Source organism: Lepisosteus oculatus, chromosome 3 (genome assembly GCF_040954835.1).
Source record: "Lepisosteus oculatus isolate fLepOcu1 chromosome 3, fLepOcu1.hap2, whole genome shotgun sequence".
NCBI lineage: Eukaryota > Metazoa > Chordata > Actinopteri > Semionotiformes > Lepisosteidae > Lepisosteus > Lepisosteus oculatus.
Genome location: NC_090698.1, coordinates 10499468 through 10524023, shown reverse-complemented (window position 1 = coordinate 10524023; position 24556 = coordinate 10499468). Strand labels below are relative to the sequence as shown.

The 24556-nt window shown below is 46.5% G+C and overlaps 1 long non-coding RNA gene and 24 other non-coding genes across 25 annotated transcripts; 13 read left to right on the top strand and 12 right to left on the bottom strand.

Moving 5' to 3' along the window:
• Window positions 1-78: 78 nt before the first annotated feature.
• On the top strand, window positions 79-150 carry trnaw-cca (transfer RNA tryptophan (anticodon CCA)). Its single transcript has one exon. It is a non-coding gene; the product is annotated as a tRNA-Trp (tRNA).
• Window positions 151-1533: 1383 nt separating this feature from the next.
• On the bottom strand, window positions 1534-1605 carry trnaw-cca (transfer RNA tryptophan (anticodon CCA)). The gene has a single exon. It is a non-coding gene; the product is annotated as a tRNA-Trp (tRNA).
• Window positions 1606-3117: 1512 nt separating this feature from the next.
• Window positions 3118-3210, bottom strand: trnar-ucu (transfer RNA arginine (anticodon UCU)). The gene is made up of 2 exons: window positions 3174-3210; window positions 3118-3153 (listed from the first exon to the last, which is right to left on the bottom strand). It is a non-coding gene; the product is annotated as a tRNA-Arg (tRNA).
• Window positions 3211-4680: 1470 nt separating this feature from the next.
• Window positions 4681-4773, top strand: trnar-ucu (transfer RNA arginine (anticodon UCU)). The gene is made up of 2 exons: window positions 4681-4717; window positions 4738-4773. It is a non-coding gene; the product is annotated as a tRNA-Arg (tRNA).
• A 699-nt stretch (window positions 4774-5472) lies between these two features.
• trnar-ucu (transfer RNA arginine (anticodon UCU)) lies at window positions 5473-5565 on the bottom strand. The gene is made up of 2 exons: window positions 5529-5565; window positions 5473-5508 (listed from the first exon to the last, which is right to left on the bottom strand). It is a non-coding gene; the product is annotated as a tRNA-Arg (tRNA).
• Window positions 5566-5748: 183 nt separating this feature from the next.
• Window positions 5749-5842, top strand: trnai-uau (transfer RNA isoleucine (anticodon UAU)). The gene is made up of 2 exons: window positions 5749-5786; window positions 5807-5842. It is a non-coding gene; the product is annotated as a tRNA-Ile (tRNA).
• Window positions 5843-6228: 386 nt separating this feature from the next.
• Window positions 6229-6300, top strand: trnaw-cca (transfer RNA tryptophan (anticodon CCA)). The gene has a single exon. It is a non-coding gene; the product is annotated as a tRNA-Trp (tRNA).
• Window positions 6301-7680: 1380 nt separating this feature from the next.
• trnaw-cca (transfer RNA tryptophan (anticodon CCA)) lies at window positions 7681-7752 on the bottom strand. Its single transcript has one exon. It is a non-coding gene; the product is annotated as a tRNA-Trp (tRNA).
• A 1235-nt stretch (window positions 7753-8987) lies between these two features.
• Window positions 8988-9080, top strand: trnar-ucu (transfer RNA arginine (anticodon UCU)). The gene is made up of 2 exons: window positions 8988-9024; window positions 9045-9080. It is a non-coding gene; the product is annotated as a tRNA-Arg (tRNA).
• A 595-nt stretch (window positions 9081-9675) lies between these two features.
• trnar-ucu (transfer RNA arginine (anticodon UCU)) lies at window positions 9676-9768 on the bottom strand. The gene is made up of 2 exons: window positions 9732-9768; window positions 9676-9711 (listed from the first exon to the last, which is right to left on the bottom strand). It is a non-coding gene; the product is annotated as a tRNA-Arg (tRNA).
• Window positions 9769-11401: 1633 nt separating this feature from the next.
• trnar-ucu (transfer RNA arginine (anticodon UCU)) lies at window positions 11402-11494 on the top strand. The gene is made up of 2 exons: window positions 11402-11438; window positions 11459-11494. It is a non-coding gene; the product is annotated as a tRNA-Arg (tRNA).
• Window positions 11495-12228: 734 nt separating this feature from the next.
• trnaw-cca (transfer RNA tryptophan (anticodon CCA)) lies at window positions 12229-12300 on the top strand. Its single transcript has one exon. It is a non-coding gene; the product is annotated as a tRNA-Trp (tRNA).
• Window positions 12301-13686: 1386 nt separating this feature from the next.
• trnaw-cca (transfer RNA tryptophan (anticodon CCA)) lies at window positions 13687-13758 on the bottom strand. Its single transcript has one exon. It is a non-coding gene; the product is annotated as a tRNA-Trp (tRNA).
• A 1125-nt stretch (window positions 13759-14883) lies between these two features.
• trnar-ucu (transfer RNA arginine (anticodon UCU)) lies at window positions 14884-14976 on the top strand. The gene is made up of 2 exons: window positions 14884-14920; window positions 14941-14976. It is a non-coding gene; the product is annotated as a tRNA-Arg (tRNA).
• A 595-nt stretch (window positions 14977-15571) lies between these two features.
• Window positions 15572-15664, bottom strand: trnar-ucu (transfer RNA arginine (anticodon UCU)). The gene is made up of 2 exons: window positions 15628-15664; window positions 15572-15607 (listed from the first exon to the last, which is right to left on the bottom strand). It is a non-coding gene; the product is annotated as a tRNA-Arg (tRNA).
• Window positions 15665-17134: 1470 nt separating this feature from the next.
• On the top strand, window positions 17135-17227 carry trnar-ucu (transfer RNA arginine (anticodon UCU)). The gene is made up of 2 exons: window positions 17135-17171; window positions 17192-17227. It is a non-coding gene; the product is annotated as a tRNA-Arg (tRNA).
• Window positions 17228-17926: 699 nt separating this feature from the next.
• trnar-ucu (transfer RNA arginine (anticodon UCU)) lies at window positions 17927-18019 on the bottom strand. Its single transcript has 2 exons — window positions 17983-18019; window positions 17927-17962 (listed from the first exon to the last, which is right to left on the bottom strand). It is a non-coding gene; the product is annotated as a tRNA-Arg (tRNA).
• Window positions 18020-18663: 644 nt separating this feature from the next.
• Window positions 18664-18735, top strand: trnaw-cca (transfer RNA tryptophan (anticodon CCA)). Its single transcript has one exon. It is a non-coding gene; the product is annotated as a tRNA-Trp (tRNA).
• A 1172-nt stretch (window positions 18736-19907) lies between these two features.
• On the bottom strand, window positions 19908-19979 carry trnaw-cca (transfer RNA tryptophan (anticodon CCA)). The gene has a single exon. It is a non-coding gene; the product is annotated as a tRNA-Trp (tRNA).
• Window positions 19980-21264: 1285 nt separating this feature from the next.
• trnaw-cca (transfer RNA tryptophan (anticodon CCA)) lies at window positions 21265-21336 on the bottom strand. Its single transcript has one exon. It is a non-coding gene; the product is annotated as a tRNA-Trp (tRNA).
• Window positions 21337-21598: 262 nt separating this feature from the next.
• Window positions 21599-21692, bottom strand: trnai-uau (transfer RNA isoleucine (anticodon UAU)). Its single transcript has 2 exons — window positions 21655-21692; window positions 21599-21634 (listed from the first exon to the last, which is right to left on the bottom strand). It is a non-coding gene; the product is annotated as a tRNA-Ile (tRNA).
• A 185-nt stretch (window positions 21693-21877) lies between these two features.
• Window positions 21878-21970, top strand: trnar-ucu (transfer RNA arginine (anticodon UCU)). The gene is made up of 2 exons: window positions 21878-21914; window positions 21935-21970. It is a non-coding gene; the product is annotated as a tRNA-Arg (tRNA).
• A 938-nt stretch (window positions 21971-22908) lies between these two features.
• On the top strand, window positions 22909-23930 carry LOC138236192 (uncharacterized). The gene is made up of 3 exons (XR_011188548.1): window positions 22909-23117; window positions 23234-23277; window positions 23507-23930. It is a non-coding gene; the product is annotated as an uncharacterized lncRNA (long non-coding RNA).
• Window positions 23072-23145, top strand: trnan-guu (transfer RNA asparagine (anticodon GUU)). The gene has a single exon. It is a non-coding gene; the product is annotated as a tRNA-Asn (tRNA).
• On the bottom strand, window positions 23864-23936 carry trnav-uac (transfer RNA valine (anticodon UAC)). The gene has a single exon. It is a non-coding gene; the product is annotated as a tRNA-Val (tRNA).
• Window positions 23937-24556: the final 620 nt, after the last annotated feature.

Here is a 24556-nt window from a genome sequence, read left to right as displayed (position 1 = left end):
ACGGGAGAGAATGAAGAAAACTCTTCAGCTGCAGAGAGGCTGATTGTTCTCTTTGGGGAATTAAGAAGCCCTGTCTGGGACCGCGTGGCGCAACGGTAGCGCGTCTGACTCCAGATCAGAAGGTTGCGTGTTCAAATCACGTCGAGGTCAGTACTGTCATTTTCAAGCTCTGCTGTTGCCGATCCGGGAGCTTTCACCACAAAGTCCAATTCCCCAAGCCTTCTGACCTTATATGACCATCCCTTCTCGTCAGAACCCGTATTTTCACAGGGTACCTTTCAGAAATCACAGTATAGAAAGAGAACATCCCGCTGATCTCTGCTGCTGTTGTTTCCTTTATTGGAAAGTGAAGCAAATAGGTGAAGCGCGTGTTTTCTTTTACTCCCTGGCGGAAACGGGCTTCCATAGACATGGCAGTATTAAACGTTCTTGCCTGAAGCTTTTACTAAGAGTTTTGACTAAGTATGGCTAGGATGAGACCAAAAAGTGGCGAACAAGTAAGGAATTGCAGAATGTTTCATTTCAAGGTAATATTGATAAAAATATATATCCTAAAGCTATAACAATAGTCAGATGATGATGCTCATCCTACTGAATACGTGTTATACCAAAGCAGTGGAGTAAACTCTCAGTGCTAAACACAGAGGAGCTAAGGCTCACTAAGTCTCTGTATCTATACGGCAGCTGTGGCGAAGTTTCTGTGGCGCAATTGGTCAGCGCGTTCGATTGTTAACAGAAAGGTTGGTGGTTCAAGCCCACTCAGGGACGCGGAGAGTCTTTTAATGAGCCACACCCTCCTCCCTTCATCTCTCCACTACCGGCCTGTACCGCGATCACACACAGAGCCCGCAGGGGGCAAATAGGGTCGCACAAATAATGAAGAAGTGGGGTTTAGTTCCTCATCTGCACGTTGGCAGTGTGCAGATTCTCTCTTGGACAGCCTGTTTCTGGGGATCAGCAGTCTCTCTTGATGTTTCCTGCTTCCTGTGCGGCATTAATGTGGCGTTTTTATTGTTCTGAAGTTTTGCGAGAAGCACTGGCGTATCAGCATCTTATTGAAATGCCTCTGTCTCGTGTGTTAGAGTTGTATTTTTATCCGGACAGTCGGGCACTTGTTTTTCTGCACTTTTGTATCGACATGTGTTTGTAAAAGTGCAGGACAATGCTGATATTTCTTTCTGAGTGTGTTGTCTGCGCTCGCTGACTCCTGTTCTTAACTCTCCTACTGCTGTTTCCACAGCGCGGTGTCCCGGGGCTTTTGCTATGTTCGGTTGTGTTAAGATCGGGCACGCTTGGTTCGAACCCAGGATATTCTGCGTGTAAACTACACGGTTTTCAGCCTTTGAAGAGGGTCTGGGGTTTAAGACCCATTCACACCAGACAGAGGCATTTCAAGAAGACCCTGATACGCCAGAGCTTCTTCCAAAAGTTCAAAACAAATAAACACCGCTCGATGCAATTCCAGAAATTCTCTTCGTTTTTCAAAATAGAACTAACAGCCTCGGCAGATCAGCACGTAAAAAAAGCATCGGCTGACCTCGACGTGATTTGAACACGCAACCTTCTGATCTGGAGTCAGACGCGCTACCGTTGCGCCACGAGGTCACGGACCCAACACACTATTTCCCCAAAGAGAACAATCAGCGTCTCTGCGGCTGAAGAGTTTTTTCGTTGTCTCTTAACCTCGGTATGACTCCGCTGAGCACTGCTGCATAAGTACCACGGGCTGACCGATTGCGCCACTGTTTACGTTTAAATATAGCGCCGTCCTTCTCGGAGTATGACGCAAATACAGAAAGATCACGATCACCGGATCTTTCAGTTGTGATCTTTGATAAGTTGACACCAGCGTTTGGAGTTGAACTGTATTGCTGTGACTCCCTGAACTGCTCCTCTGGATACTGGCCCAGTGTCACCTAGAGGTGGAGTAGCAGACACAGGCATCAGACTAGCGATGTACTCTCGAGACTATGAAAGTGTTAAACTGCCACTGCTCTAATATAGTCATAAAACATATCTCAGAGACTGGAACAGCTCTCTCACACTGACACTATACAAGAGAGACAGGAACAGCACTGTCACACTGACACTATACAATACAGACTGGAACAGCACTGTCACACTGACACTATACAAGAGAGACTCGAACAGCACTGTCACACTGACACTATACAAGAGAGACTGGAACAGCACTGTCACACTGACACTACACAATAGAGACTGGAACAACTCTCTCACACTAACACTATACAAGAGAGAAAGGAACAGCACTGTCACACTGACACTATACAATAGAGACTGGAACAGCACTGTCACATTGACACTATACAATAGAGACTGGAACAGCACTGTCACGCTGACACTATACAATAGAGACTGGAACAACTCTCTCACACTGACACTATACAATAGAGACTGAGCCTCCAGCAGGCTCTGTGGTGCAAAGGATAGCGTGTTGGACTTCTAGACGGTGGCTTTGTGAAGGTATTCAAAGGTTGTGGGTTCAAGTCCCACCAGGGTTGTTATAAACACTAAAGCCTCAGAATACCTTGTTTGTTCAAAGATTTGCAGTTCATATAGTCTGTCCCAGTACAGAAATGACAGTAGGTGGAACATAACACGTTAATTCAAAGAAAACTCAGCAAGTTAAAAGTGGCAACACCTCAAAGTTTTGTACTATTGTGAGACATTTATTGGGTTAACGTGTTCAGTGCTTTGTGTGTGGTAATTTGCTGGTTTAAGCGCCTTGCCATCTGGACATTTCATCTGGATCATCTGGATGAGGTAAGAGACAGTGCAATAAGTGGCTCTCAGGGTCTCTGGGTAGTCTTGAACCACCATCCTTTCAGTTAACAAGCAAACGCGCTGACCGATTGCGCCACAGAGATTCTGATATAGTGGACCGGCTCTCGGCTCCATGAAAACAACACACTCAGAACATTTTCACCTGTTTGCTTCACTTTCCAATGAAGGAAAAAACAGCAGCCGAGATCAGGGGGATGTTCTTCTCTTTCTATACTGTGATTTCTGAGAGGTACGGTGGCTTGAACCCACGACGACGATATTAAATGCAAATCTTTGAATAAACAAGCTATTCTGAGGTTTTAGTGTTTAAAGTGACTCTGGTGGGACTCAAACCCACAACCTTTGAATGCTTTCACAAAGCCACTCTCTAGAAGTCCAACGTGCTATCCATTGCGCCACAGAGCCTGCTGGAGCTCAATAGGTGACCTGCTGAACAGGACAAAGAAACAGCTCAACACCGAGGAGCGGAGGATCATCTCCTGATCGAACGTCTGTCGGCAGTTTGGATGTTATCGAGAAGAATTCCACCCTTGTTCCTGGCCATGACGTGTAAAATGACATAATCAATGGAGAGCCACTGCTCCAGCAGCTCCAGTGGTGCACTTGGTCAGCGTGCGGTACTTATACAGCAGTGCTCAGTGGAGTCATGCTGAGGTTGTGAGTTTGAGCTTCACCTGGAGCAGTTTACCTTTTGTTTTCTCACCTGTCCTGTCTGGAGAGCACTGAGCCAGACGATCAAGGAGAGAAACGCCCAGCTGGAGCTGCGCTACACCTCCCTGCTCCCTGAGCTCATCGAGAACAGCACAGCCCACACTGGACTCTCCTTTTCACTGATTGTGAAATGGAGAGAGGATTCTCGCTTAATTGTGCTCCTCCTGGGAGAGGTCACGATGTGAATTTCACGTGTCTGCTCTCTGTGGGAGATCCGGGCAGGAAGAACGATCCGTGATCTGGGAGGAAGAGACTCTCTTCGGAAGAGTAGGACTCCTCACGGGAGAGAATGAAGAAAACTCTTCAGCTGCAGAGACACCAATTGTTCTCTTTCGGGATTGAACGACACCTCCCTGTGGCACAATGGTAGCATGTCTGACTCCAGATCAGAAGGTTGTGTATTCAAATCACGTCAAAGTCAGTTGGTTATTTTTAAGGTTTTCTTGGTGCTGATCTGCGGAGGCTGTTAGTTCTTTGAAAATTGAAGAGAATCGTAGAAGACACGCAGAAGACCCTGGGTTCGAACCAAATGTATCTGATCTTAGGAAAAGTCCCGGGACAAGAAGGGAGGAGGGTGTGTTCAATAAGAAACTCTCAGCGTCCCGAACATGCTAACTGATGGTGACAGAGATGCTCTGATATAGTCCACTAGCTCTCGGCCTCTGTGAAATTGATCCACTCGGTGAAATTCCAGCGATGCTTTTGAATTTTCAAAGAACCAACAGCAGGCGAGATCTGAGGGATTTTGTTTGTCCTTGTATGCGGAGATATACGAATGATACTTGGCAAACAGACAAGTTCTGACCAGAAGGGATAGATATATAAGGCACAGACACAGCAGGGTTGTGGAACTGGACTGTATGGTGAGGGTTTCGGGTTCTGCAGCAGCAAAACATGACCATTGTGACCCCGGTTCGGCAACAGCAGAGCTTGAAAATGCGAGCGCTGACCTCAACGTGATTGAAACACGCAACCTTCTGAGCTGGAGTCAGACGCACTACTGTTGCGCCACCACACTGCGCGAAAGAGAACAATCCCCGATCCCGGAACTGAACGGATCCGATTTTTTTTCATTCTTTTACCGACAGGAGCGCTGGATGTAGTTTTTTGAATAGTTAAAAGATAATATTTAAAAGGTCACAGGTCACCTTCACAGCTCCAGCAGGCTCTGTGGCGCAATGGATAGCGCATTGGACTTCTAGACAGTGGCTTCATGAAGGCATTCAAAGGTTGTGGGTTCGAGTCCCACCAGAGTCATTTTTAACACTAAATCCTCAGAAAACCTTGTTTATTCAAAGATTTGCATCTCATGTCGTCCGTCCCAGTACAGAAATGAGAGTAGTTGTACTCCAAAGCCGAAACGTTGTGTTCTCTTTCTTCAGCATGGAATAAACCTATTACTTGTTCCTTTGCAGCCTACGCATGCTGACACAGCTACCCACCTGAACTACTACCACTCAATGCAATTCCAGCGATTCTCTTTAATTTTCAGAAAAGAACTAACAGCCTCCACAGATCAGCACCTTAAGAAGTATCTACTGACCTCGACCTGACTTGCTCACAGCTTCGTGATCGGGAGTCAGACGTACTACCGTGAGAAGTAGAACTTTATGTCTCATAAAACGAGTGTATCGTTTTCACTTCACCCAAGGGTCTCCGAAATGCACAGAACCCCCAGAAACAGGCTCTCAAACCCAGAGTCCCCAATAATACTGCGGGCAGGAGTGATTCAGCACAGCTGAAAACACACAAAACACTCAAGATGTTAACCCAAATATGTCTCACAATAGTACAAAACTTTGATGTATTGCCACTTTTAACTTACTTAGTTTTCTTTGAATTAAGCTGTCATGTTCCTCCAACTGTCCTGGGACAGTCTGTCCCAGTACTGTACTGTACTGGGACAGACGCTATGAAATGCAAATCATTGAATAAACGAGGTATTCGTGTTTAAAATGACTCTGGTGGGACTCGAACCCACAACCTTTGAATGCCTTCACAAAGCCACTGTCTAGAAGTCCAACGCGCTATCCATTGCGCCACAGAGCCTGCTGGAGCTGCAGAGGTGACCTGCTGAACAGGACAAAGAAACGGCTCAACACCGAGGAGTGGAGGATCATCTCCTGATCAAACGTCTGTCGGCAGTTTGGATGTTATCGAGAAGAATTCCACCCTTGATCCTGGCCATGACGTGAAAAATGACATAATCAATGGAGATTCACCACCACTGCAGCTCCAGTGGCGCAATCGGTTAGTGCGCGGTACTTATACAGCAGTGCTCAGCGGAGTCATGCTGAGGTTGTGAGTTCGAGCCTCACCTGGAGCAGTCTACCATTTGCTGTCTCACCTGTCCTGTCCTGAGAGCACTGAGCCAGAAGATCAAGGAGAGAAACGCCCAGCTGGAGCTGCGCTACACCTCCCTGCTCCCTGACCTCATCGGGAACAGCACAGCCCACACTGGACTCTCCTTTTCACTGATTGTGAAATGGAGAGAGGATTCTCACTTAATTGTGCTCCTCCTGGGAGAGGTCACGATGTGAATTTCACGTGTCTGCTCTCTGTGGGAGATCCGGGCAGGAAGAACGATCCGTGATCTGGGAGGAAGAGACTCTCTTCGGAAGAGTAGGACTCCTCACGGGAGAGAATGAAGAAAACTCTTCAGCTGCAGAGAGGCTGATTGTTCTCTTTGGGGAATTAAGAAGCCCTGTTTGTGACCGCGTGGCGCAACGGTAGCGCGTCTGACTCCAGATCAGAAGGTTGCGTGTTCAAATCACGTCGGGGTCAGTACCGTCGTTTTCAAGCCCCGCTGTTGCCGAACCGGGAGCTTTCACCACAAAGTCCAATTCCCCAAGCCTTCTGACCTTATATGTCCCTCCCTTCTCGTCAGAACCCGTATTTTCACAGGGTACCTTTCAGAAATCACAGGATAGAAAGAGAACATCCCGCTGATCTCTGCTGCTGTTGTTTCCTTCATTGGAAAGTGAAGCAAATAGGTGAAGCGCGTGTTATTTTTTACTCCCTGGCGGAAACGGGCTTCCATAGACATGGCAGTATTAAACGTTCTTGCCTGAAGCTTTTACTAAGAGTTTTGACTAAGTATGGCTAGGATGAGACCAAAAAGTGGTGAACAAGTAACGAATTGCAGAATGTTTCATTTCAAGGTAATATTGATAAAAATATATATCCTAAAGCTATAAAAATAGTCAGATGATGATGCTCATCCTACTGAATACGTGTTATACCAAAGCAGTGGAGTAAACTCTCAGTGCTAAACACAGAGGAGCTAAGGCTCACTAAGTCTCTGTATCTATACGGCAGCTGTGGCGAAGTTTCTGTGGCGCAATTGGTCAGCGCGTTCGATTGTTAACAGAAAGGTTGGTGGTTCAAGCCCACTCAGGGACGCGGAGAGTCTTTTAATGAGCCACACCCTCCTCCCTTCATCTCTCCACTACCGGCCTGTACCGCGATCACACACAGAGCCCGCAGGGGGCAAATAGGGTCGCACAAATAATGAAGAAGTGGGGTTTAGTTCCTCATCTGCACGTTGGCAGTGTGCAGATTCTCTCTTGGACAGCCTGTTTCTGGGGATCAGCAGTCTCTTGATGTTTCCTGCTTCCTGTGCGGCATTGATGTGGCGTTTCATTGTTCTGAAGTTTTGCGAGAAGCACTGGCGTATCAGCATCTTATTGAAATGCCTCTGTCTCGTGTGTTAGAGTTGTATTTTTATCCGGACAATCGGGCACTTGTTTTTCTGCACTGTTGTATCGACATGTGTTTGTAAAAGTGCAGGACAATGCTGCTATTTCTTTCTGAGTGTGTTGTCTGCGCTCGCTGACTCCTGTTCTTAACTCTCCTACTGCTGTTTCCACAGCGCGGTGTCCCGGGGCTTTTGCTATGTTCGGTTGTGTTAAGATCGGGCACGCTTGGTTCGAACCCAGGATCTTCTGCGTGTAAACTACACGGTTTTCAGCCTTTGAAGAGGGTCTGGGGTTTAAGACCCATTCACACCAGACAGAGGCATTTCAAGAAGACCCTGATACGCCAGAGCTTCTTCCAAAAGTTCAAAACAAATAAACACCGCTCGATGCAATTCCAGAAATTCTCTTCGTTTTTCAAAATAGAACTAACAGCCTCGGCAGATCAGCTCCTAAAAAAAGCACCGGCTGACCTCGACGTGATTTGAACACGCAACCTTCTGATCTGGAGTCAGACGCGCTACCGTTGCGCTACGAGGTCACGGATCAAACACATTATTTCCCCAAAGAGAACAATCAGCGTCTCTGCGGCTGAAGAGTTTTTTCATTGTCTCTTAACCTCGGTATGACTCCGCTGAGCACTGCTGCATAAGTACCACGGGCTGACCGATTGCGCCACTGTTTACGTTTAAATATAGCGCCGTCCTTCTCGGAGTATGACGCAAATACAGAAAGATCACGATCACCGGATCTTTCAGTTGTGATCTTTGATAAGTTGACACCAGCGTTTGAAGTTGAACTGTATTGCTGTGACTCCCTGAACTGCTCCTCTGGATACTGGCCCAGTGTCACCTAGAGGTGGAGTAGCAGACACAGGCATCAGACTAGCGATGTACTCTAGAGAGTATGAAAGTGTTAAACTGCCACTGCTCTAATATAGTCATAAAACATATCTCAGAGACTGGAACAACTCTCTCACACTGACACTATACAAGAGAGACTGGAACAGCACTGTCACACTGACACTACACAATAGAGACAGGAACAGCACTGTCACACTGACACTATACAATAGAGACTGGAACAGCACTGTCACACTGACACTACACAATAGAGACTGGAACAGCACTGTCACACTGACACTATACAATAGAGACTGGAACAACTCTCTCACACTAACACTATACAAGAGAGACAGGAACAGCACTGTCACACTGATACTATACAATAGAGACTGGAACAGCACTGTCACACTGACACTACACAATAGAGACTGGAACAACTCTCTCACACTGACACTATACAACAGAGATTGGAACAACTCTCTCACAGTGACACTACACAATAGATACTGGAACAACACTGTCACACTGACACTATACAATAGAGACTGGAACAACTCTCTCACAGTGACACTATGCAATAGAGACTGGAACAACACTCTCACACTGACACTATACAATAGAGACTTTAACAGCACTGTCACACTGTCACTATACAATAGAGACTGGAACAGCACAATCACACTGTCACTATACAATAGAGACTGGAACAACTGTCTCACACTGACACTATACAATAGGCAATGTTTCTGAGATACATTAGCACTGCGCAAAAAGACAGGACAGGTGATACAGCAAAAGACCAGCAGTTCTAGTTGTCTTCTTGATAACATCCAAACTGCCGACAGACTTTTGATCAGGAGATGAACCTCCGTGCCTCTGTGTTGAGCCGTTTCTTTGTCCTGTTCAGTAGGTCACCTCTTCTCCTTCAGCAGGCTCTGTGGCGCAATGGATAGCGCATTGGACTTCTAGACAGTGGCTTTGTGAAGGCATTCAAAGGTTGTGGGTTCGAGTCCCACCAGAGTCATTTTAAACACTAAAGCCTCAGAATACCTTGTTTATTCAAAGATTTGCAGTTCATATAGTCTGTCCCAGTACAGAAATGACAGTAGGTGGAACATAACACGTGAGTTCAAAGAAAACTCAGCAAGTTAAAAGTGGCAACACCTCAAAGTTTTGTACTATTGTGAGACATTTATTGGGTTAACGTGTTCAGTGCTTTGTGTGTGATAATTTTCTGGTTTAAGCGCCTTGCCATCTGGACATTTCATCTGGATCATCTGGATGAGGTAAGAGACAGTGCAATAAGAGGCTCTCAGGGTCTCTGGGTAGTCTTGAACCACCATCCTTTCAGTTAACAAGCAAACGCGCTGACCGATTGCACCACAGAGACTCTAATATAGTGGACCGGCTCTCGGCTCCATGAAAACAACACACTCAGAACATTTTCACCTGTTTGCTTCACTTTCCAATGAAGGAAACAACAGCAGCCGAGATCAGGGGGATGTTCTTCTCTTTCTATACTGTGATTTCTGAGAGGTACGGTGGCTTGAACCCACGACGACGATATGAACTGCAAATCTTTGAATAAACAAGCTATTCTGAGGTTTTAGTGTTTAAAGTGACTCTGGTGGGACTCGAACCCACAACCTTTGAATGCCTTCACAAAGCCACTTTCTAGAAGTCCAACGCGCTATCCATTGCGCCACAGAGCCTGCTGGAGCTCACATGTTGAACTTCTGACCAGGACAAAGAAACATCTCAACACCGAGGAGCGGAGGTTCATCTCCTGATCAAAAGTCTGTCGGCAGCTTGGATGTTATTGAGAAAACAATTACAGGTTGATTCCAACCTTGTTCCTGGCCATGATGTGTAAAATGACATAATCAATGGAGATTCAACAGTGCAGCAGCTCCAGTGGCACAATTGGTCAGCACATGTTACTTATACAACAGTGCTCAGCAGGGTCATGCCGAGGTTGTGAGTTTGAGCCTTACCTGGAGTAGTTTACCTTTTGTTGTCTCACCTGTCCTGTCTGGAGAGCACTGAGCCAGAAGATCAAGGAGAGAAACGCCCAGCTGGAGCTGTGCTACACCTACCTGCTCCCTGAGCTCATTGAGAAAAGCACAGCCCACAGTGGACTCTCCTTTTCACTGATTGTGAAATGGAGGGAGGATTCTCTGTTAATTGTGCTCCTCCTGGGAGAGGTTACAATGTGAATTTCATGTGTCTTCTCTCTGTGGGAGATAACATCCAAACTGCCGACAGACTTTTGATCAGGAGATGATCCTCCGCTCCTCGGTGTTGAGCCGTTTCTTTGTCCTGTTCAGGAGGTCACCTCTGCAGCTCCAGCAGGCTCTGTGGCGCAATGGATATTGTGTTGGACTTCTAGACAGTGGCTTTGTGAAAGCATGCAAAGGTTGTGGATTCGAGTCCCACCGGAGTCATTTTAAACACTAAAACCTCAGAATACCTTGTTTATTCAAAGAGACACGCTACTGCCATGAGGTCCTGGTGTAAGGTGCTTGTCCTACTGCTGTTTCCACAGCGCGGTGTCCCAGGACTTTCGCTAATTTCGGTTGTGTTAACATCACGTTCGGCTGTTAACCGAGAGGACGAGGCTTGAGCCCACCCAGGGACGCTGAGAGTCTTTTAATGAGCCACACCCTCCTCCCTTCTTGTCTCCACTACCGGCCCTGTACCGCGATCACACACAGAGCCCGCAGGGGGCAAGAGGCTCGCAAAAATAAAGAACAGGGAATAAATAAAGTGGAAGTTAGTTCTTCTTCAATTCAACTTTATACTTACACGGGTGCATAGTATAGTGAAAAGTGTCTCTCAGGTGCAGTATATAAATAGAACAGCAGACAAGACAAAAGAAGGAAATACAATAAAAATGACAGTGTAAACAACAGTGTGGTGCCAGTGCAAAATTGTCAAAACTGTGCAAAAAATGTCACCTATTTGCTTCGCTTTCCCTGTGAATAAACATTGTGAAAATACGGGTTCTGACGAGAAGGGATGGTCATTTAAGGTCAGCAGGCTTGGGGAATTGGACTTTCTGGGGAGGGCTCCCAGTTCGGTTACAGCAGAGCTTGAAAATGCAAGGGCTGACCTCAAGGTGATTTGAGCACGCAACCTTCTTACCTAGAGTCAGACGCGCTACCGTTGCGCCACAAGATCGTGAGACTGCACTCCACAAAGAGAACAATCACCGATCCTGGATCTGAAGGATCTGATGGGATCTGATTGTTTTCATTGTTTTCCGACAGGAGCGCTGGATGTTGTTTTTTGAATAGTAAAAGGGTAATATTTAAAAGGTCACAGGTCACCCCATCACATCCAGCAGGCTCTGTGGCGCAATGGATAGCGTGTTGGACTTCTAGACAGTGGCTTTGTGAGGGCATGCAAAGGTTGTGGGTTCGAGTCCCACCAGAGTCATCTTTAACACCAAAACCTCAGAATACCTTGTTTAGTCAAAGATTTGCATTTCATATCGCCTGTCCCAATACAGAAATTACAGTAGGAGTAACATAACACGTTAGTTCAAAGGAGACTAAGTAAGTTAAAAGTGGAAACACCTGTTTTGCACTATTGTGAGGCATATTTGGGTTATCGTGTTCAGTGTTTTGTGTGTGGTAATTTGCTTGTGAGTGACATAATGACATAATCAATGGAGAATCGCTACTAGCGCAGCTCCAGTGGTGCAATCGGTCAATGTGCGGTACTTATACAGCAGTGCTCAGTGGAGTCATGCCGAAGGTGTGAGTTGGAGCCTCACCTGGAGTAGTTTACCTATTGCTGTCTCACCTGTCCTGTCCTGAGAGCACTGAGCCAGACGATCAAGGAGAGAAACACCCAGCTGCAGCTACGCTACACCTACCTGTTCCCTGACCTCATCGGGAACAGCACAGCCCACAGTGGACTCTCCTTTTCACTGATTGTGAAATGGAGAGAGGATTCTCGCTTAATTGTGCTCCTCCTGGGAGAGGTCACGATGTGAATTTCACGTGTCTGTGCTCTGTGGGAGGTCCGGGCAGGAAGAACGATCCGTGATCTGGGAGGAAGAGACTCTCTTCGGAAGAGTAGGACTCCTCACGGGAGAGAATGAAGAAAACTCTTCAGCTGCAGAGACGCTGATTGTTCTCTTTGGGGAATTAAGAAGCCCTGTCTGTGACCGCGTGGCGCAACGGTAGCGCGTCTGACTCCAGATCAGAAGGTTGCGTGTTCAAATCACGTCGCGGTCAGTACCGTCGTTTTCAAGCTCCGCTGTTGCCGAACCGGGAGCTCTCACCACAAAGTCCAATTCCCCAAGCCTTCTGACCTTATATGTCCCTCCCTTCTCGTCAGAACCCGTATTTTCACAGGGTACCTTTCAGAAATCACAGTATAGAAAGAGAACATCCCGCTGATCTCTGCTGCTGTTGTTTCCTTCATTGGAAAGTGAAGCAAATAGGTGAAGCGCGTGTTATTTTTTTACTCCCTGGCGGAAACGGGCTTCCATAGACATGGCAGTATTAAACGTTCTTGCCTGAAGATTTTACTAAGAGTTTTGACTAAGCATGGCTAGGATGAGACCAAAAAGTGGCGAACAAGTAACGAATTGCAGAATGTTTCATTTCAAGGTAATATTGATAAAAAATATATATCCTAAAGCTATAACAATAGTCAGATGATGATGCTCATCCTACTGGATACGTGTTATACCAAAGCAGTGGAGTAAACTCTCAGTGCTAAACACAGAGGAGCTAAGGCTCACTAAGTCTCTGTATCTATACGGCAGCTGTGGCGAAGTTTCTGTGGCGCAATTGGTCAGCGCGTTCGATTGTTAACAGAAAGGTTGGTGGTTCAAGCCCACTCAGGGACGCGGAGAGTCTTTTAATGAGCCACACCCTCCTCCCTTCATCTCTCCACTACCGGCCTGTACCGCGATCACACACAGAGCCCGCAGGGGGGCAAATAGGGTCGCACAAATAATGAAGAAGTGGGGTTTAGTTCCTCATCTGCACGTTGGCAGTGTGCAGATTCTCTCTTGGACAGCCTGTTTCTGGGGATCAGCAGTCTCTTTTGATGTTTCCTGCTTCCTGTGCGGCATTAATGTGGCGTTTTTATTGTTCTGAAGTTTTACGAGAAGCAGTGGCGTATCAGCATCTTATTGAAATGCCTCTGTCTCGTGTGTTAGAGTTGTATTTTTATCCGGACAATCGGGCACTTGTTTTTCTGCACTTTTGTATCGACATGTGTTTGTAAAAGTGCAGGACAATGCTGATATTTCTTTCTGAGTGTGTTGTCTGCGCTCGCTGACTCCTGTTCTTAACTCTCCTACTGCTGTTTCCACAGCGCGGTGTCCCGGGGCTTTTGCTATGTTCGGTTGTGTTAAGATCGGGCACGCTTGGTTCGAACCCAGGATCTTCTGCGTGTAAGCTACACGGTTTTCAGCCTTTGAAGAGGGTCTGGGGTTTAAGACCCATTCACACCAGACAGAGGCATTTCAAGAAGACCCTGATAAGCCAGAGCTTCTTCCAAAAGTTCAAAACAAATAAACACCGCTCGATGCAATTCCAGAGATTCTCTTTGATTTTCAAAATAGAACTAACAGCCTCGGTAGATCAGCACGTAAAAAAAGGATCGGCTGACCTCGACGTGATTTGAACACGCAACCTTCTGATCTGGAGTCAGACGCGCTACCGTTGCGCCACGAGGTCACGAACCAAACACATTATTTCCCCAAAAAGAACAAGCAGCGTCTCTGCGGCTGAAGAGTTTTTTCATTGTCTCTTAACCTCGGTATGACTCCGCTGAGCACTGCTGCATAAGTACCACGGGCTGACCGATTGCGCCACTGTTTACGTTTAAATATAGCGCCGTCCTTCTCGGAGTATGACGCAAATACAGAAAGATCACGATCACCGGTTCTTTCAGTTGTGATCTTTGATAAGTTGACACCAGCGTTTGGAGTTGAACTGTATTGCTGTGACTCCCTGAACTGCTCCTCTGGATACTGGCCCAGTGGCACCTAGAGGTGGAGTAGCAGACACAGGCATCAGACTAGCGATGTACTCTAGAGACTATGAAAGTGTTAAACTGCCACTGCTCTAATATAGACATAAAACATATCTCAGAGACTGGAACAACTCTCTCACACTGACACTATACAAGAGAGACAGGAACAGCACTGTCACACTGACACTATACAAGAGAGACTGGAACAGCACTGTCACACTGACACTATACAACAGAGATTGGAACAACTCTCTCACACTGACACTATACAACAGAGATTGGAACAACTCTCTCACACTGACACTATACAAGAGAGACTGGAACAGCACTGTCACACTGACACTATGCAATAAAGACTGGAACAACTCTCTCACACTGACACTATACAATAGAGACTTTAGCAGCACTGTCACACTGTCACTATACAATAGAGACTGGAACAGCACAATCACACTGTCACTATACAATAGAGACTAGAACAACTGTCTCACACTGACACTATACAATAGGCAATGTTTCTGAGATTCATTAGCACTGCGCAGACAGACAGGACAGGTGATACAGGAAAAGGCCAGCAGTTCCAGGTGAGGTTTGAACTCACAACCTGTGCATGATTCCGCTGAGCACTGCTGTATGAGTAACACACGCTGGCTGATTATGTCATTTTACACGTCATGGCCAGGGACAAGGGTGGAATTCAACATGTAATTGTCTTCTTGATAACATCCAAACTGCCGACAGACTTTTGATCAGGAGATGAACCTCCGTGCCTCTGTGTTGAGCCGTTTCTTTGTCCTGTTCAGCAGGTCACCTCTACAGCTCCAGCAGGCTCTGTGGCGCAATGGATAGCGCGTTGGACTTCTAGACAGTGGCTTTGTGAAGGCATTCAAAGGTTGTGGGTTCGAGTCCCACCAGAGTCATTTTAAACACTAAAACCTCAGAATACCTTGTTTATTCAAAGATTTGCAGTTCATATAGTCTGTCCCAGTACAGAAATGACCGTAGGTGGAACATAACACGTTAATTCAAAGAAAACTCAGCAAGTTAAAAGTGGCAACACCTCAAAGTTTTGTACTATTGTGAGACATTTATTGGGTTAACGTGTTCAGTGCTTTGTGTGTGGTAATTTGCTGGTTTAAGCGCCTTGCCGTCTGGACATTTCATCTGGATCATCTGGATGAGGTAAGAGACAGTGCAATAAGAGGCTCTCAGGGTCTCTGGGTAGTCTTGAACCACCATCCTTTCAGTTAACAAGCAAACGCGCTGACCGATTGCACCACAGAGATTCTGATATAGTGGACCGGCTCTCGGCTCCATGAAAACAACACACTCAGAACATTTTCACCTGTTTGCTTCACTTTCCAATGAAGGAAAAAACAGCAGCCGAGATCAGGGGGATGTTCTTCTCTTTCTATACTGTGATTTCTGAGAGGTACGGTGGCTTGAACCCACGACGACAATATGAACTGCAAATCTTTGAATAAACAAGCTATTCTGAGGTTTTAGTGTTTAAAGTGACTCTGGTGGGACTCAAACCCACAACCTTTGAATGCTTTCACAAAGCCACTCTCTAGAAGTCCAACGTGCTATCCATTGCGCCACAGAGCCTGCTGGAGCTCAATAGGTGACCTGCTGAACAGGACAAAGAAACAGCTCAACACCGAGGAGCGGAGGATCATCTCCTGATCGAACGTCTGTCGGCAGTTTGGATGTTATCGAGAAGAATTCCACCCTTGTTCCTGGCCATGACGTGTAAAATGACATAATCAATGGAGAGCCACTGCTCCAGCAGCTCCAGTGGTGCACTTGGTCAGCGTGCGGTACTTATACAGCAGTGCTCAGTGGAGTCATGCTGAGGTTGTGAGTTTGAGCTTCACCTGGAGCAGTTTACCTTTTGTTTTCTCACCTGTCCTGTCTGGAGAGCACTGAGCCAGACGATCAAGGAGAGAAACACCCAGCTGGAGCTGCGCTACACCTCCCTGCTCCCTGAGCTCATCGAGAACAGCACAGCCCACAGTGGACTCTCCTTTTCACTGATTGGGAAATGGAGAGAGGATTCTCGCTTAATTGTGCTCCTCCTGGGAGAGGTCACGATGTGAATTTCACGTGTCTGCTCTCTGTGGGAGATCCGGGCAGGAAGAACGATCCGTGATCTGGGAGGAAGAGACTCTCTTCAGAAGAGTAGGACTCCTCACGGGAGAGAATGAAGAAAACTCTTCAGCTGCAGAGACACCAATTGTTCTCTTTCGGGATTGAACGACACCTCCCTGTGGCACAATGGTGGCGTGTCTGACTCCAGATCAGAAGGTTGTGTATTCAAATCACGTCAAAGTCAGTTGGTTATTTTTAAGGTTTTCTTGGTGCTGATCTGCGGAGGCTGTTAGTTCTTTGAAAATTGAAGAGAATCGTAGAAGACACGCAGAAGACCCTGGGTTCGAACCAAATGTATCTGATCTTAGGAAAAGTCCCGGGACACGAAGGGAGGAGGGTGTGTTCAATAAGAAACTCTCAGCGTCCCGATCATGCTAACTGATGGTGACAGAGATGCTCTGATATAGTCCACTAGCTCTCGGCCTCTGTGAAATTGATCCACTCGGTGAAATTCCAGCGATGCTTTTGAATTTTCAAAGAACCAACAGCAGGCGAGATCTGAGGGATTTTGTTTGTCCTTGTATGCGGAGATATACGAATGATACTTGGCAAACAGACAAGTTCTGACCAGAAGGGATAGATATATAAGGCACAGACACAGCAGGGTTGTGGAACTGGACTGTATGGTGAGGGTTTCGGGTTCTGCAGCAGCAAAACATGACCATTGTGACCCCGGTTCGGCAACAGCAGAGCTTGAAAATGCGAGCGCTGACCTCAACGTGATTGAAACACGCAACCTTCTGAGCTGGAGTCAGACGCACTACTGTTGCGCCACCACACTGCGCGAAAGAGAACAATCCCCGATCCTGGAACTGAACGGATCCGATTTTTTTTCATTCTTTTACCGACAGGAGCGCTGGATGTAGTTTTTTGAATAGTTAAAAGATAATATTTAAAAGGTCACAGGTCACCTTCACAGCTCCAGCAGGCTCTGTGGCGCAATGGATAGCGCATTGGACTTCTAGACAGTGGCTTCATGAAGGCATTTAAAGGTTGTGGGTTCGAGTCCCACCAGAGTCATTTTTAACACTAAATCCTCAGAATACCTTGTTTATTCAAAGATTTGCATCTCATGTCGTCCGTCCCAGTACAGAAATGAGAGTAGTTGTACTCCAAAGCCGAAACGTTGTGTTCTCTTTCTTCAGCATGGAATAAACCTATTACTTGTTCCTTTGCAGCCTACGCATGCTGACACAGCTACCCACCTGAACTACTACCACTCAATGCAATTCCAGCGATTCTCTTTAATTTTCAGAAAAGAACTAACAGCCTCCACAGATCAGCACCTTAAGAAGTATCTACTGACCTCGACCTGACTTGCTCACAGCTTCGTGATCGGGAGTCAGACGTACTACCGTGAGAAGTAGAACTTTATGTCTCATAAAACGAGTGTATCGTTTTCACTTCACCCAAGGGTCTCCGAAATGCACAGAACCCCCAGAAACAGGCTCTCAAACCCAGAGTCCCCAATAATACTGCGGGCAGGAGTGATTCAGCACAGCTGAAAACACACAAAACACTCAAGATGTTAACCCAAATATGTCTCACAATAGTACAAAACTTTGATGTATTGCCACTTTTAACTTACTTAGTTTTCTTTGAATTAAGCTGTCATGTTCCTCCAACTGTCCTGGGACAGTCTGTCCCAGTACTGTACTGTACTGGGACAGACGCTATGAAATGCAAATCATTGAATAAACGAGGTATTCGTGTTTAAAATGACTCTGGTGGGACTCGAACCCACAACCTTTGAATGCCTTCACAAAGCCACTGTCTAGAAGTCCAACGCGCTATCCATTGCGCCACAGAGCCTGCTGGAGCTCAAGAGGTGACCTGCTGAAGAGGACAAAGAAACGGCTCAACACCAAGGAGCGGAGGATCATCTCCTGATCAGAAGTCTGTCGGCAGTTTGGATGTTATCAAGAAGACAATTACGTGTAAAATGACATAATCAATGGAGACTCACTACTAGCGCAGCTCCAGTGGTGCAATCGGTCAGCGCGCGGTACTTAAACAGCAGTGCCCAGCGGAGTCAAGCCGAAGGTGTGAGTTTGAGCCTCACCTGGAGCAGTTTACCTTTTGCTGTCTCACCTGTCCTGTCCTGAGAGCACTGAGCCAGAAGATCAAGGAGAGAAACACCCAGCTGCAGCTACGCTACACCTACCTGCTCCCTGACCTCATCGGGAACAGCACAGCCCACGGTGGACTCTCCTTTTCACTGATTGTGAAATGGAGAGAGGATTCTCGCTTAATTGTGCTCCTCCTGGGAGAGGTCACGATGTGAATTTCACGTGTCTGCTCTCTGTGGGAGATCCGGGCAGGAAGAACGATCCGTGATCTGGGAGGAAGAGACTCTCTTCGGAAGAGTAGGACTCCTCACGGGAGAGAATGAAGAAAACTCTTCAGCTGCAGAGACGCTGATTGTTCTCTTTGGGGAATTAAGAAGCTCTGTCTGTGACCTCGTGGCGCAACGGTAGCGCGTCTGACTCCAGATCAGAAGGTTGCGTGTTCAAATCACGTCGAGGTCAGTATTGTTGTTTTCAAGCTCCGCTGTTGCCGAACCGGGAGCTCTCACCACAAAGTCCAATTCCCCAAGCCTTCTGACCTTATATGTCCCTCCCTTCTCGTCAGAACCCGTATTTTCACAGGGTACCTTTCAGAAATCACAGTATAGAAAGAGAACTTCCCGCTGATCTCTGCTGCTGTTGTTTCCTTCATTGGAAAGTGAAGCAAATAGGTGAAGCGCGTGTTATTTTTTTACTCCCTGGCGGAAACGGGCTTCCATAGACATGGCAGTATTAAACGTTCTTGCCTGAAGATTTTACTAAGAGTTTTGACTAAGCATGGCTAGGATGTGACCAAAAAGTGGCGAACAAGTAAGGAATTGCAGAATGTTTCATTTCAAGGTAATATTGATAAAAAATATATATCCTAAAGCTATAACAATAGTCAGATGATGATGCTCATCCTACTGAATACGTGTTATACCAAAGCAGTGGAGTAAACTCTCAGTGCTAAACACAGAGGAGCTAAGGTTCACTAAGTCTCTGTATCTATACAGTAGCTGTGGCGAAGTTTCTGTGGCGCAATTGGTCAGCGCGTTGGATTGTTAACGAATTATTCTGGGGATCAGCAGTCTCTTTTGATGCTTCCTGTGCGGCATTAATGTGGCGTTTCATTGTTCTGAAGTTTTGCGAGAAGCACTGGCGTATCAGCATCTTATTGAAATGCCTCTGTCTCGTGTGTTAGAGTTGTATTTTTATCCGGACAATCGGGCACTTGTTTTTCTGCACTTTTGTATCGACATGTGTTTGTAAAAGTGCAGGACAATGCTGATATTTCTTTCTGAGTGTGTTGACTGCGCTCGCTGACTCCTGTTCTTAACTCTCCTACTGCTGTTTCCACAGCGCGGTGTCCCGGGGCTTTTGCTATGTTCGGTTGTGTTAAGATCGGGCACGCTTGGTTCGAACCCAGGATCTTCTGCGTGTAAACTACACGGTTTTCAGCCTTTGAAGAGGGTCTGGGGTTTAAGACCCATTCACACCAGACAGAGGCATTTCAAGAAGACCCTGATAAGCCAGAGCTTCTTCCAAAAGTTCAAAACAAATAAACACCGCTCGGTGCAATTCCAGAGATTCTCCTCGATTTTCAAAATAGAACTAACAGCCTCGGCAGATCAGCTCTTAAAAAAAGCATCGGCTGACCTCGACGTGATTTGAACACGCAACCTTCTGATCTGGAGTCAGACGCGCTACCGTTGCGCCACGAGGTCACGAACCAAGCACATTATTTCCCCAAAGAGAACAATCAGCGTCTCTGCGGCTGAAGAGTTTTTTCATTGTCTCTTAACCTCGGTATGACTCCGCTGAGCACTGCTGCATAAGTACCACGGGCTGACCGATTGCGCCACTGTTTACATTTAAATATAGCGCCGTCCTTCTCGGAGTATGACGCAAATACAGAAAGATCACGACCATCGGATCTTTCAGTTGTGATCTTTGATAAGTTGACACCAGCGTTTGGAGTTGAACTGTATTGCTGTGACTCCCTGAACTGCTCCTCTGGAAATTGGCCCAGTGTCACCTAGAGGTGGAGTAGCAGACACAGGCATCAGACTAGCGATGTACTCTAGAGACTATGAAAGTTTTAAACTGCCACTGCTCTAATATAGTCATAAAACATATCTCAGAGACTGGAACAACTCTCTCACACTGACACTATACAAGAGAGACAGGAACAGCACTGTCACACTGACACTATACAAGAGAGACTGGAACAGCACTGTCACACTGACACTACACAATAGAGACTGAGCCTCCAGCAGGCTCTGTGGTGCAAAGGATAGCGTGTTGGACTTCTAGACGGTGGCTTTGTGAAGGCATTCAAAGGTTGTGGGTTCAAGTACCACCAGGGTTGTTATAAACACTAAAACCTCAGAATACTTTGTTTGTTCAAAGATTTGCAGTTCATATAGTCTGTCCCAGTACAGAAATGACAGTAGGTGGAACATAACACGTTCTTTCAAAGAAAACTCAGCAAGTTAAAAGTGGCAACACCTCAAAGTTTTGTACTATTGTGAGACATTTATTGGGTTAACGTGTTCAGTGCTTTGTGTGTGGTAATTTGCTGGTTTAAGCGTCTTGCCGTCTGGACATTCCATCTGGATCATCTGGATGAGGTAAGAGACAGTGCAATAAGAGGCTCTCAGGGTCTCTGGGTAGTCTTGAACCACCATCCTTTCAGTTAACAAGCAAACGCGCTGACCGATTGCACCACAGACACTCTGATATAATGGACCGGCTCTCGGCTCCATGAAAACAACACACTCAGAACACTTTCACCTGTTGGCTTCACTTTCCAATGAAGGAAACAACAGCAGCCGAGATCAGCGGGATGTTCTTCTCTTTCTATACTGTGATTTCTGAAAGGTACCCTGTGAAAATATGGGTTTTGACGAGAAGGGAGGGACATATAAGGTCAGCAGGCTTGGGGAATTGGACTTCGTGGTGAGGGCCCCCAGTTCGGCAACAGCAGAGCTTGAAAAAGCAAGTGCTGATTGACCCCAACGTGATTTGAACACGCAACCTCCTGAGCTGGAGTCAGACACGCTACCGTTGCACCATGAGGTCACAGGCAGCTTGCATTAATTCCCCAAAGAGAACAATCAGCATCTCTGCAGCCGAAGAGTTTTCTTCATTCTCTCCCGTGAGGAGCCCTACTCTTCCGAAGAGAGTCTCTTCCTCCCAGACCACGGATCGTTCTTCCTGCCCGGATCTCGCCCAGAGAGCAGGGAGCAGGGAGGTGTAGCACAGCTCCAGCTGGGCCTTTCTCCCCTTGATCGTCTGGCTCAGTGCTCTCCAGACAGGACAGGTGAGACAACAAAAGACAAGCTGCTCCAGGTGAGGCTCAAACTCACAACCTCGGCATGACTCCGCTGAGCACTGCTATATAAATACCATGCGCTGACCGATTGCACCACTGGAGCTGCTGTAGTGGTGAATCTCCATTGATTATGTCATTTTACACGTCATGGCCAGGAACAATGGTGGAATTCAACACGTTATTGTCTTCTTGATAACATCCAAACTGCCGACAGGAGATGATCCTCCGCTACTTGGTTTTGAGCCGTTTCTTTGTCCTGTTCTGTAGGTCACCTCCTACGCTACCGTAGGCTCTGTGGCGCAATGGATAGCGCGTTGGACTTCTAGATGGTGGCTTTGTGAAGTCATTCAAAGGTTGTGGGTTTGAGTCCCACCAGAGTCGTTTTAAACACTAAAACGTCAGAATACCTTGTTTAATCAAAGATTTGCATTTCATGGTACAGAAATGAAAGTAGGAGTAACATAACACGTTAATTTAAAGAAATCTAAGTTAAAAGTGGCAACACCTCGCCTTTGCACTATTGTGAGACATATTTGGGTTAACATATTCAGCAGGCTTGGGGAAGTGGACTTCGTGGCGAGGGCTCCCGGTTCGGCAACAGCAGACGTGATGTTGAATACGCAACCCTCTGATCTGGAGTGAGGCGCGCTACCGTTGCGCCACGAGGTAACGCAGGTGTACTGTTGTTGTTTCTAAACTGTGTAAATACGCAGAGAAAATATACAAACAGGGCAAAGACAGTGCAAAACTAATACGGTAAACAGTGCAAAAATAATATGGTGATTAATAAATAGTACAACTAGTACAGTTTTAACTACAATTTCGGCTTGCATTTAGTTGTCATGCATGTAGTGGTGTTGGAGTGCGTGTGGTGTGACAGTAATGTGCCATTTCCTTGGTCTGAAGTTTTGCGAGAAGCACTGACGTACCAGGATCTTGTTGAATTGCTTCTGTCAAGTGTGTTTAACTGTGTTAAGATCAGACACGCTTGGTTCGAACCCAGGATCTTCTGCGTGTAAACTACATGGCTTTCAGCCTTTGAAGAGGGTCTGGGGTTTAACACCCATTCACACCAGACAGAGGCATTTCAAGCAGACCCTGATACGCCAGAGCTTCTTTTTTTTTTCGGACGAGGCAACTTTTTTTTCTATTATGAGAAGGTTTGCCGTACAAGGGCTGCACCTGCTGTCGCGGTTGGTGTTGGTGTTCCCGGTTTTCGGCAGTTGCCGTAGTCGTTACGACAGGGTTCTGCGCGTGTGTATGTGTGTAGCCACCGGTTGCCATGGTGAAGAGATTTCTGCGAGGAAGGGAGTCGGGCCAATAGTGAACGAGCCTGAGGTGATACAGTGGACGTCTCGCATCTACGTCTGTACACAGTTCCTGTATATATACCTGCGTACTTTTGACAGCTTCACTAGTTGTCCACTTGTTGTCCACTGCATTATGTCCCGACTGCAAACTGGCCTGAGGGACTCGTCGGTGGTCTCTGTGGCGCAATCGGTTAGCGCGTTCGGCTGTTAACCGAAAGGTTGGTGGTTCGAGCCCACCCAGGGACGGCTGTTTTGTTATGTGTCGTATTATTTTTTTTGTTATTTCTCTTCCCAACAGCAAGCCTGTAAAAAGACGTCTTTGCTTCATTGACAGATTTACAAAGAGTCGGAGCTGCCGTGTCACAGATATTCGCTGATGTAATTATACCGTCGAGAACCTGCAATACAGTCGCACACGGCCCCACTCTCCTAACCCGTTTAATGAGTGATGTGAAAAGAATGTATTTTGATTTAAAAACGCATTGAAGACTTTTTAAAAGCGAGTGAGCTAAACTTTTGTCATTAATCACGCAAGAATGCGGTCTTGTACAGTGATCTTTACCCCCGACCTGTCTTCTCATTTCTTCTGAACTGTCGTCTTTCTCAGGAATTCTGGCAGAGGTGGGATTCGAACTCGCGCCTCAGGAGGGACCAGAAGGCTTATACCGCTCGGCCACGCTACCCCGAGTAAGGAAGCGGTTTCTGTGACGAGTATGGGTGTGCGTCAGGGGCTCTGTGTTTCAGTTCATTATGCAGAGCCAAAGACGCACGGTTTCACAACACGGTTTAACTGCGCGTTGCAAATATGTACACAGGCCCCTTGACTTTAATACAGATATTCCAAATCTTACACAGCAGATAAATCTCCCTGGTTCATAACAGCATGTAAAAGTTAAATAGGGATTTGCATTTTGTCATCTGATACCGTATTGGACCGGATGACATGACGACGAGAAAAAGAACTTGGTTCCACTGGGGCTCGAACCCAGGACCTTCTGCGTGTAAAGCAGACGTGATAACCGCTACACTATGGAACCACAGACGAAGATGAAATGACCAGAGAATTCGTACAAATGTATTTTCTTCCCTAGACGTCAAGATCGAGAACGACCGGGAATGTAGCTAGTTAAATAGACCTCTTTATTTCAGTACAATATCGCAGAAATAACACTGTTCCCAATAGAAACATACATATATAATTTCAGCAAATAGAATCCATAATCAGGGAGCAAGAGGACAGACTCTCTTTACAGTTCAATATGAAGAACTCATAAAGTACTGGTCATTAGATGGGTCTGGAAGGTTCATCTATAAGACAAACTGTGATAGTTCGAACGAGACAGACAGGCATACACAGAAATATATACTTTTTTTTTACAATTTACAGACCTGTAATTACATATTATACATATAAATAAACCCGGGATTAATCGCAGATTAATCGCCAGGCGGAATGGGGTTCCCCAGGCAGTCACAAGGGGTCGCCCTGGTGTGGGAGATGAAGGATGAGTGAAATCGTTCACCCACCTGTGCCTCTAAGAATCGGGGTCACACGCGACAAATCTGAACTGGGGGGCTGCCCTTTACTGGGCCAGCTGCCCCTGCACTCCGGGAGCAGAAGGCACCGCTTTACGCAAAGAGTGGCGTGGGTGGGAAA